This window comes from Rana temporaria, chromosome 13 (assembly GCF_905171775.1).
Source record: "Rana temporaria chromosome 13, aRanTem1.1, whole genome shotgun sequence".
NCBI classification, from domain to species: Eukaryota; Metazoa; Chordata; class Amphibia; order Anura; family Ranidae; genus Rana; species Rana temporaria.
Window position 1 is genome coordinate 79,375,031 of NC_053501.1, and position 12,617 is coordinate 79,387,647.

A 12,617-nucleotide genomic window follows, 5' to 3' on the forward strand; every position below is an offset into this window, starting at 1 on the left:
CAAAAATATCAATATGTTTTTAATTTTATATGAACACACAATTCATTTTAAAATCTAGAAAATACATTAATGAACCATCGTATACAGGTATATCAACCCAACGCTAACAAACCAAGATACTGCTCAAGTCAAGCTGTGGTCAGTCAAGTAGATTTGTAGCAAATATCCCGACATGTTTCAGAAATTCACACCGATACATATTTTACTTCATTGGGGGAAATTTACAGTTGGGTAATTGATTCCGTATCTGTAACTTAAACATATTCGTATAATAATATTTGTACATAAGTACAGAAAAAAAAGCGCCAAAGGTCAATTGCACTTTTTACAAAATATGTAATATACCTAGGCTAACAGTATTTACATATATAACAGGGCTCAAAATTTCAAGTCCTGAGCTACTAGCCAGGCCTCAAGGCGTACTCGCCACCAGTTGCCCCGTCCAACCCCTACCATGTCCCGCCCCCAGACACGCCCTCAAAAATTATCTCATGAAATTACACTTAAATGTTTTATGCAGAATTAAGTTCTAAAAATAAATATTAACAACAACTTTATCCGTGTTCAAAAATGCAGCCTGCCCATGTCTACCAATGCAGCACCTGTCGCCAGTGCGGCCACCTGTCGCCAGTGCGGCCACCTGTCGCCAGTGCGGCCACCTGTCTCCAGTGCAGCCAGTGTTTCCAGTGCAGCCAGTGTTTCCGAGCATGGAGAACCTATTTATTGCCAAGTGGGAGGAGGAACGTCATCAAGACCAACAATAGACCTGAGCTAGACTTCTGGGCAGATATATTGACAGTGTCCTCCTATGTGATGGTGATAAAACTTCCTTTGATATGTTCATGGTGCAGCTCAATAATAATCAATCGGGCATTTTAGTGCAATATGAGGCCAGTCAAACTAAAATTTACTTTTTAGACCTTTAATATTGAGATGTGGGGAGGTTCTCTAATTATCTCCACATTTTAAAAGTACTGACCGAAATGGCTACATTGGTGGGTAACAAATGTCATGTTGGGTGGTATTTCAAAATCTAAGAAGAATCAAAATGATCATAATTTTTAGTTTGTAACCACATATTCCTACCAATATTGTGATATCAAAAAGATCATGTCTAAACGTTGGAGGGTATTAAAAATTGATGGGTTACCAAGTCCAGTTTCTTCCAGACTGTCCAAGTCATTTTCAGGAGGGTTCCACCTTTTGAAACTTTAGGTTGCTCCTAATGTTTTATGTACCCCTAATTGGGTTTATTGTCCACACAAGTTTATCCTCCAGAATCTGTGATTTCAAATTTATCCTCCTCCCATGCGACCATACGTTCCATTAACTATATCTTGTCTAATTCACAAGCCCATTCAGCCATTGATGGAGCCTCAGACTGGCACCAGCGCCTAGCTATCGCCGAATGAGCCGCTGTGAGAAAATGTCTAATTTAAGTTTATTTTAGTTTGTTTATAAGAGCCTGGCAACATGGATAGCACTGTGATCTGAGGTTCATTTGGGATGTTCTCTTCCACTAATGGATCAAACAAGCATAGTATTTTATCTCGTAATGTAGTAATTTTCGGGCATGTGCCCCAAATATGGATTATGGTGCCAGACTCTCGAAAACCTCTCCAGAAGGTATCGGGGATAGAGGTATCAATTTTGTGTAATGGTGTAGGACAGGGATATGCAATTAGTGGACCTCCAGCTGTTGCAGAACTACAAGCATCACACCCAGAGGCATGATGGGACTTGTAGTTTTGCAACAGCTGGAGGTCCGCTAATTGCATATCCCTGGTGTAGGGCAATGATACACTCTAGATAAGATATGATAGTTGCATTCATGCGCATGAGAAGATATAGAGAGGTTGTATGAAACAGACAGTATTTTGTCCCAATCCATATCTTCTGGCAATATTTGAAATTCCTGTTCCCATTTCAAAAGAAATGGTGGTGGGTGTGGATAGGACTCCCTTGTCAAGATCTGGTATATCTGTGAAAGTGAGTGGTCCAGTCAGAGAGAAAGCAACAATTCAAGAGTAGTGCAAGGTCATGTTAGGGCTATAACAGGCCTTGTATTCAAGTAATGTTTTAGCTGAGTATATTCCAGCCATGCACGTGATGAGCTATGACAAGTGGGGAGTATCAGAGAGGGAGACAAGATTCTGGCCACAGAGGGTATGGCTCAAGAGGACCGTCTTGGCAATGCCAGCTGAGAAAAATGGAACCGGTCACCGTGGGGAAAAAAACAGATCTTAGTAAGAACAATGTGGTCAGAAGACTCGGTCTGGAGGAGAGTAAGCCCTTGCGTAAATAAGTATCCCACGTCTATAAAGTAATGAGTATGGTGAGAGGCAATAAATCTTTAGAGGGTCTCTGATCGGGTTCTAACCACAATAAGGATGTAAGGTCTGGGGAGATTGGATCGTTCTCCAGACGAGTCCACAATTTGGTGGAATGGCCGTGACAGTCAACCACTCTGTTTAAAGAAGCAGCATGGTAGTACAGCAGTAAGTTGGGAAGAGAGACACCACCCCTGTGCTTAGGTAAAGAAAGGATATTTTGTCCAATTCTGGGCTTTTTTATGTCGCCATATGAAGGTACCTATAGTCTTGTTTAGAGATGGGGAAAAAAAACTGGAGGAGCAGGAATAGCCTGAAGACGTACAGTTCTTTTGGTAAAATATCTATCTTAATGGTACTCAAGCGACCTAAGCACGAAATGTGTGACTTGTCATATGATTTAAGACCGGTACGAATCATTTGAAGAAGGGGCATACTGTATAATTAAGGTCTGCCATATTGGGCAAGATAGATGAAATTTTAATACCAATATATTTAAAAGCTATAAGTTGCCATTTAAAGGCAACATTTTGTCGGAGGTGAGATACAGATGATTGGGATAGAGAAATATTCAAAGCCTCCGTCTTGTTAGAGTTCACCTTTTAAAGTTACTCGTCGCACCAAATTCTTCAAACGTCCGTACCAGAGATGGAAGAGATAAAGGCGTTGGTAATATACAGTGGGGAGAACAAGTATTTGATACGCTGGCAATTTTTCAGGTTTTCCTACTTACAAAGCATGTAGAGGTCTGTAAATGTACCATAGGTACTCTTCAACTGTGAGAGACCAAATCTAAAACAAAAATCCAGAAAATCTAATTTTTATGATTTTTTTAAATAATTAATTTGCATTTTATTGCATGACATAAGTTTTTGATCACCTACCAACCAGTAAGAATGTCGACTCTCACAGACCTGTTATTTTTTATTTCAAGCGAAGGTCCGGCCTACAAAAAATAAATAAATAAGTCAGCAGCTACAAACACTATAGCTGCTGACTTTTAATAAACACGCTCACCTGTCCAGGTTGGCCGCGATGTCTGCCGCCCGAGGCCGATCATGGCTGGTCCCGGCGCCGCCATCCTCTTTAAGGAAAACAGGCAGTGAAGCCTTACGGCTATTTGTGAATGGGAACACCGTCCTGTGTGTCCCAGAAGGCAGTGCACCTCCATTTTCCAGGAGGCTTCGCGAGGAGGAGAACACAGAACATCCACGCGGAAGAGGAAGAGGCAGATTAGGACGATCTGCCTAGTAACAGCAATTTCTGGTAAGTATAATTTTTTTGCCTTTTTAGCCATTTTTTGGGGGGCTGGACCTCTTCTTTAAGAAGCCCCCCCCTGTTCTCCACTCATTGCCTGTATTGACTGCACCTGTTTGTGAACTTGTTACCTGTATAAAAGACACCTGTCCATGCACTCAAACAGACTCCTGTTGCTGGGTCTTCCAGCATGACAATGACCCGAAACACACAGGCAAGGCATCTAAAGAGTGGCTCCGTAAGAAGCATCTCAAGGTCCTGGAGTGGAATAGCCTGTCTCCAGACCTGAACACAATAGAAAATCTTTGAAGGGAGCTGAAAGTCCGTATTGCCCAGCGACAGCCCAGAAACCTGAATGATCTGGAGAAGCTGTGTATGGAGGAATGGGCCAAAATCCCTGCTGCAGTGTGTGCAAACCTGGTCAAGAACTACAGGAAACGTATGATCTCTGTAATTGCAAACAAAGGTTTCTGTACCAAATATTAAGTTCTGCTTTTCTGATGTATCAAATACTTAGACGCCCTCAGACGAAGTCCGGAAGTGACGAAACGAGTCAGGACTTGGTCTCGCAGTCGTACCGGAAGTGACGTTTGCGCTCCATGGAACGCTAAGGTACCAGAAAGTGATCTTCGGAGCCGGTTTGTTTATTACAGACGGCTGCTTTATCTGTATCCGTGCCTGATTGGAGTTACTTTAACCACCGGACCATATTGCTGGTCAAAGACCAGAGCACTTTTTGCGATTCTGCACTGCGTCGCTTTAACTGACAATTGCGCAGTTGTGCGACGTGGATCCCAAACAAAATTGATCACCTCTGCGGTTTTTTGTTTTGGTGCTATAAACAAAAATAGAGCGACAATTTTGAAAAAAAAAATATTTTTTACCTTTTTGCTATAATAAATATCCCCCAAAAATATCTGGGGAAAAAAAAAAAAAAAAGGCCGATACGTATTCTTCTACATATTTTTCGTAAAAAAATCGAAATAAACGTTTGATTGGTTTGCGCCAAAGTTATAGTGTTTACAAAATTGGGGGTCGTTTTATGGCATTTTTATAAAAAAAATTTTTTTTACTAGTAATGGCGGCATTGTATTTCTATAAAAATGCCACTGGCAGGGAAGGGGTTAAGTATGTTCCCTGGGTGTGTTCTAACTGTAGGGGGGTGGCCTCACTAGGGGAAATGACTGATCGCTGTTCATACACTGTATGAACAGACGGTCAGGCATTTCTCCCCTGACAGGACCGGGAGCTGTGTGTTTACACACACAGCTCCCGGTCCTCGCTCTGTAACGAGCAATCGCGGGTGCCCGTCGGCGATCGCACCCCTACCGGCCGCTTAGAGAGCCGACGTATAGCTACGGGCTCTCGCACAGGGGAGCCGACCTGCCGCCGGCAAGTAGTTAAGCACACGCACTTTATTAATGCTTCATTGTATTAACACAGAGTACGTATATATTGTATGGGGGGCTGCATTTGGGTATTAAAGATGTTGAAACAATATCACACTATGTGGATCTTTTATTCTCATTTGCATGAGCCCATTGGAATTTGACTATACGTGCCCTGTATGGTGGTGAAAGGTGGTTTTGAAAGGAGGAGGAATTAAAGGCTTGGATTAAAGGCATAATACGCTTATCCTTGTGGCAAGTGCTTTCCCGAGAGGGGCTTCCTGTGATCACGTGGTGCTACATGGGGTAACGGTGGATTGTGAAGCTTTTTCATCGATTGCACATACTATGAACTTCACTTTTTTGCACCTTTTTTGTTTGCCATTATGAACGCCTTCACATAAAGAAGCTTGTTTATTTCACTTAATTTAAACAAGAGCGCTGCTACAATATTTTAGATGGACATTTGCTGTTTTTAAATATTGTCTTTTATATACCAATTTTTTTAAGTGGCTGCTATTTATGTGTGATTTTAACCATTTATCACAATTATCTATAGACATACTCTCCTTATCCATTTTAGACCTTTTTGTGATTTCCTAAGCGCTGAGCAGTGCTATTAGAGGAGGGCCGGTTTTAGCACTTTCATTGATTTTATCAAATACTTATGTCATGCAATAAAATGCAAATTAATTACTTAAAAATCATACAATGTGATTTTCTGGATGATAAAACCTATGATAAAAATTGCAGACCTCTAGATGCTTTGTAAGTAAGAAAACTTGCAAAATCGGCAGTGTATCAAATACTTGTTCTCCCCACCGCATAACAGAAAGTCATCTGCATAAAGGGAGAGTTTGTACTGATGGCGGCCCACCGTAATGCCTTGAACATCAGAGTGTTGACGAATGGCAATTGCCAGGTGTTCCATGGTGAGAATATGCAACAGTGCGGTGAGATTACACCCCTGCCGCATAGCGTTGCGGATCCGTGTAGGTTCTGAAAGGAGCTTGTTGGGGTGGATCCTCATTGAGGGGCACATATACAAAGCCCATATTTTAGTTAGCAACTTGGGGACAATACCAATCTGTTTGAAGTGTTGTAAAATGGACCAGTGGACCCGGTCAAATACCTTTTTCGGCATCGCCCGAAAGCAGGCAAGCTGGAATATGGCACTTCTGGGCATGTTCCATTAGGGTGAATGTTTTGAGGGTATTCGCCCTGCCCAGGGTAAACCCCACCTTTTCAAGATGTACAAGATCAGGAATCAAAGGCGTGAGTCAGTTGGCTCTAATTTTAGAATACAATCGAATGTCTATGTTGGTAAGGGAGATAGGGTGGTAGCTGCCGCATGAAGAAGGGTCCTTTTTACCTGGTTTGTAATATGTGTCTGGAATGGGGAGTGCAAACCGCATCAATTGATTTAGTCATGAAAGGGGTGAGGAGGACTTGGAAAGGTCTTATAGAAGCAGGCAATATACCCATCTGGGCCAGGACGCTTATTATTCTTAAGAAAAGAGATCACTGCAGTGAGTCCTTCTGTGAAGGGTTGTTCAAGATCCTGTACGGTCACTGAAGGAATGGTAGGGAAGGGCGGTTTTGGCAAATTGGTCCACTGTTCTAGATAAATGGGCATCCAAAGATAAGGTAGTCGGGCAAGAGGGTAAGTTTTGTATAAGCTGTCATAGAATGAAGGTAATAAACCGTTAATTTCTCTAGGAAGATGGTTAAATTGACAATACGTGCGTTTGAGTTTCAAAATGGTAGTAGTGCTTGTTTTGGCATGCCTATTCCCTAGCCAGGAGCTGCCCAAGTTTGTTGGCCTCTACATAATACATACTTGCGCAGCTTGTCCCTGACAGATAGTTTTCTGATTGAATAAGTCTAGAAGTCGTAGTCTAGCGTCTGAAAGTGCCATCTTGGTAGTGGGAGACTGGCTCAGTTTATGAGACTTTTCCAAATTGGAAATGCAAGTCGACAATTCAGAAGTCTAGATCCGTGCTTAATGAACAATCCCCGAACCACACGCACTTTAGTGCTGCCCATTGAGTGGGAACAGGAGTATCATTCTGATGATCTGAAATAAAATTGGCTATGATTTGTCTAATTTCAGTAGAACACACCTCTTCTTGAAGAAGGGAGTCATTTAAGCGCCAAGCCCATTCTTGTGTTGATAGGTCCGGTAAGGAGAGGGACAAATATACTGGTGCCATGATCTGACCATAATATATTGCTAATACTACTCTGTGGATGGAAGGTCAGGGCAAAGTGACTTATTGGGGGGGGGGGGGGGGGGAAACAATTTGTGAGTAAGAATTAAGAGTAGCTGAGTAAAAGGCCTAATCTTTATCTGTGTGATGGTAGATTCTCCACACATCCATCAAATTGTGTTGCTGGAGGATTTTTTTAAATTAATTGATTTGTGAGTATGATTTAGAGCTGCGACCCATGGAGGAGGTGTTCATAGAAGGATTCAACACAGTTACAATCCCCGTGAGAAAAATGGCTCTTTCAGCAATGTCTTGCATGTTTACTTTTTAAATCTATGGCCTGCCTAAGGCCTCGTACACACGATAGGTTAACCAGAGGACAACGCTCTTTGAATTGTGCACACATTCTTTGTGTGTGTGTATATATATGTGTGTGTGTGTGTGTGTGTGTATATGTGTGTGTGTGTGTGTGTATGTGTGTGTGTATATATATATATATATATATATATATATATATATATATATATATATATATATATATATATATATATATATATATATATACATATATACATACACACTGCTCAAAAAAATTAAAGAAACACTTTGAAAACATATCCGATCTCAACGGGCAAAAATCTCATGCTGGATATCTATACTGATATGGATTGGGTAATGTGTTAGGAATGAAAGGATGGCACATCATTTGATGGAAATTTCAATTATCCACCAACAGAGGGCTGAATTCAAAGACACCCCGAAAATCAAGTGGTTTGTATGGCCCCCAAGTACTTGTATGCATGCCTGACATCAGGACATGCTCCTAATGAAAGGACAGATGGTGTCCCGGGGTATTTCATCCCAGATCTGGACCAGAGCTTTACTGAGCTCCTGAACAGACTGAGGTGCAACCTGGCGGCATCAGATGGACCGAAACATAATGTCCCAGATGTATTCTTTTGGATTTGTGTCAGGTGAGCGTGGGGGCCATTCAATGGTATAAAACTGGCTGCATGCTCTCGCCACATGAGGCCCGGGCATTGTCGTGCACCAGGAGGGAGGAAACCAGGACCCACTGCACCAGCGTAAGGTCTGACAAAGGGTCCAAGGATTTCATCCCGATACCTAATGGAAATGGGGATGCCATTGTGTAGCCTGTAGAGGTCTGTGCGTCCCTCCATGGATATGCCTCCCCAGACCATCACTGACCCACCACCAAACCGGTCATGCTGAACGATGTTACAGGCAGCATAAAGTTCTCCGCTGCTTCTCCAGACCCTTTCATGTCTGTCACATATGCTCAGGGTGAACCTGCTCTCATCTGTGAAAAGCATGGGGCACCAGTGGCGGACCTGCCAATTCTGTTGTTCAATGGAAAATGCCAATCGAGCTCCACAGTGTGCGGCAGTCCTGTTAAACCACTGTATGGTCTTGGAAATCTTTTTATAGCCTAGGCCATCTTTATGAAGAGCAACAATTCCTTTTTTTCACATCTTCAGAGAGTTCGTTGCCATAAGGTGCCATGTTGAACTTCCAGTGACCGGTATGAGAGAGTGATAACACCAAATTTAACACACCTGCTCCCGATTCACACCTGAGACCTTACACCAACGAGTCACATGACATCTGGGAGGGAAAATGGCTGATTGGCCCCAATTTGGACATTTTCACATCGGGGTGTACTCACTTTTGTTGCCAGAGGTTTAGACATTAATGGCTGTGTGAGTTATTTTTAGCGGACAGCAAATTGACACTTATACAAGCTGTACAATAACTATTTCACATTATAGCAAAGTGTAATTTCTTCAGTGTTGTCACATGAAAAGATATAATAAAATATTTACAAGAATGTGAAGGGTGTACCCACTTTTGTGGGATTGTGTGTGTGTGTGTGCAAACCATAGGAACCTTTCAAAGATAATACAAAAACACAGCAATCTTATTACATTTGACCTAGTTTTTGTGAAAGTATGAACAGGGAAAATGTCTATGAGCAAAGTTTGATTAACAAAGATAAATTTGGGTTAGAATGAACATTTTTTTTTTTTTTTAAAGGTTGGGTTTAATGGACCAGGAAATATCTAGGAGAGAGCATGTTTTGTGTCACTTGGCCAGCTGTAAACTTAAAGGGGTTGTAAAGGTACAATTTGTTTCCCTAAATGGCTTCCTTTACCTCAGTGCAGTCCTCCTTCACTTACCTCATCCTTCCATTTTGCTTTTAAATGTCCTTATTCTGAGAAATCCTCACTTCCTGTTCTTCTGTCTGTAACTCCACATAGTAATGCAAGGCTTTCTCGCTGATGTGGAGTGTCGTGCTCGCCCCCTAACACACAGCTCCTTTCTCTATCTGCAACGTAGAGAGCGTCCTGACTCTCCTGTAGTCCAGGGGAGGGGGCGAGCACGACACTCCACACCAGCTTCGCATAAGGAAAGGTTTATTTTAAAACCACAAGTATAGGTAAGGATATTCGGATCCTTTCATAATCAGTAAGGAAATGTCTAGTTTGGAGGCAGCTTGAAATAAAATAAAAACCGGCAATTTTATGTTTTGACCCCGCAATGCAAGCATGAAATATCAGGATTGTCTTTTTGTTTTTTAAAACAGCTGATAGAGGCATACAGTTTTTAATTTTGTCTGGCATATTGAAGGAAATACATTTTTCTCTATACGCTGTCCCTAGCTTCTCTATTTTTAATGAACTTTACTTATTAAAATTTAAAGTCGTTAAGAAAAATCTGTTCTGTTAACTAGCAATTTTACATAGATTTTAAGATCAGTTTAGGGACAAAATGGGACAGTAATGAGTGCAAAGAGCAGACTCTGCATGCTTTTGATATAAAAGTAGATCTAGCCCTAACTGGTGGAGATATTTGCTAAAGCACACTGTGCCATAATTGCTATTTAGTTTTCTAAAAGCATTTTTTCTCAACTCGCCTTTCAGGACAACCTTGGAGAGAGCGCAGCTCCGCCTCTTCATTAGGAAACACATGCTAATCCTTTAAAACCTTCCTCTTCCACCATGGCCTCAGTTATTGTGTTTCCTCCGCCATGGTGGAAGCGCATGCATGTGGACCAGAAGGTGCTGCAAGGGGTGAGGGGTAAGTTACCGTTTGTCTGCTTGGTGTGCAGAAAGACCATCCCAGCTCTTCCTAATGAGGAAAGGTGCTCCGGAGTTCCCAGCTTCTCCCTGCTCAGTGGAGTGAAGGACCTGCGGGAAAGCTGCGCTGGGTGCCCGGGATCCGCAGGCTGTGGTTCAGGTGACCGGGCGGCGCGTTTACCGCGGTTGCAGTTTGATTTTGCTGCATGTCGGTCCCGGGTCCTGTCGGGCGGGCGACGTCACGATCAGCAGCGTGGTTTCCTGTAGGGGTGGGGCGGTGCGTGGTCCACGCTGCCTGGAACGCAGAAGCCAGGGGGGCAGGTCTATAGAGCGGCGTTTTCCGGGTTCCGGCCATCTTTGATGACGTCAGGACCCAGGAAGTTTAAAATTCGCACAGTCCCAGCTGCTTCTCTGTTCAGAATGGAAGAGGGAGCTGCAGCGATGGCGGATACAGGCGCCTCAGACACCGCTCAAGTCCAGGTAAGAGGGGCACAGTGGGGCCTTTGATTCTGTACCTTATGGACTCTTGTATGTGTTTTATAGTGTGTCCTCCTTTAGGAGCCTGTGCTGCAGAGTCAGAGTTAAACTTTTCTCGGTCTCTGTCAGCTTTTCACTTGTGGTGGTGATTTGTTTGCTCTCTGTTTTTCTTCCTAGTGGTGGCGGTTTTTAAAAAATAAATAAAAATTTTTTAGTGAGACATTCTTTTCTGTGTTTTATTTTAGGGAAAGGCAAAATTTAAAAAGCCACCACCTAAAAGGAAGTGTCCCTCTTGCAAGAACCCCCTTAGGGATTCCTGGCAGAAAGCAATGTGCAGAAGCTGTATAAAGGATTTAGTTGAAGAGGAAACATCTCGGCAATATAAAGATTTGTTTTCTTCTGTGCAGGAACTTAAAAGTTCCCTGAGTTCAGTCAAAACTATGCTGGTGCAAAAACCAGTGGCTCAAGCTGAATCTCAGCAATCACCACCTAGCCCTAAAGCTTCCACCTCTAAATCAGAGATGGTGGATTCAGGGGATGAAGGGACAAGTACTCTTCGCTCAGTCATGGATTCAGAGGAAGAGGAAGAAGATAGCAGAAGTTCTAGATATAAAGTCTCTCTAGATGAAGTGGACGATCTGCTTAGCGCAATTTATACTACTCTTGAAATTCAGGAGGAAAAAATTCAATTGTCTCTGCATGACAAAATGTATCAGGGTTTGGATGAATCCAAATATAAAGTATTCCCAGTCCACAAGGTGGTATCAGATACTATCAAAAAAGAGGGGAAAGACCCTGAAAGGGGTCCTTTCTTTTCTAAAAGTTTAAAGAAGAGATTCCCCTTTAATTATGAAGATGTGGAGGTGTGGAATAAAAAACCTTGTGTAGATGCGGCTTTTTCTCAAGTTTCTCGCTGCACAGACCTGGCATTTGAAGACATGGGGGTACTAAAAGACGCCATGGATAAAAGAGCGGATTCTCTGCTCAAAAAGGCATGGGACTCTACCTCACTCAGCCTGAAACCAGCTATGGCCTCTACAGTAGTAGCGAGAAACTTGGAGTGCTGGGTGGAGAAACTTATGAGCCATATACAGGCAGGCACGCCAAGGAAGGACTTATTCGAATCTTTTCCTTTTGATTTTGAAATCAATCAGGTATATGGCTGATGCATCTGCAGAGTCAATCAAAATGGCAGATAGATTTTCTGCTTTGGTAAACTCAGCCAGGCGGGCAGTCTGGTTTAAAACCTGGACAGGGGACACAGCCTCTAAGATTAAGCTTTGCGGACTTCCCTTTTCGGGTGATTTATTGTTTGGGCCAGATTTAGAAAAAGTTCTGGACAGAACAGCTGACAAAAAGAAGGCCTTCCCGGCCAAAAAGAAACCACCCATAAAGAAAAATTTTCGTTCTTTTCAACAGACCTACAAAAAAGAGGAAAATAAAAAACGATGGGTTCCCCAAAGGGGTAGAGGAAGAGGAAGAATTATTTTCAAGTCCCCTCAGGACCAGTCCTCAAAGGACAAATGACAATCTAACCCCTGTGGGGGGAAGATTGTCCGCTTTCTTGCCTCAGTGGAGTCTGTGGGTCAAAAGTCCCTTTGTAACTCGAGCTGCGGTGGCTCAACGTGATTGGCACTGCGCTGACAAGCCATTCACCTCTGCAGCTAGGGGTTCGGATCCCGGTCTCAGCTACATGTTTGGTGGTCTCAGCCCGGCTCCCGGTGGGTGTGCTATGCGAGGTAAGCCTGCGCTTAGTACGCCCACCCCCCTCCCACAAAGAACACCACACTTACACGCACTCGAAATTGGGTTAACATGCACGCACTTTGACCACGCGGTCTCTAAAAAGAGAGGCGA

The 12,617-nt window shown here is 42.9% G+C and overlaps 1 protein-coding gene across 5 annotated transcripts in view; it reads left to right on the forward strand.

Annotated features, from left to right (window-relative positions):
• The window catches only part of FUT8 (fucosyltransferase 8), a 269,165-nt gene that overhangs the window by 141,914 nt on the left and 114,634 nt on the right, over nt 1-12,617 (forward strand). The window lies entirely within an intron of this gene.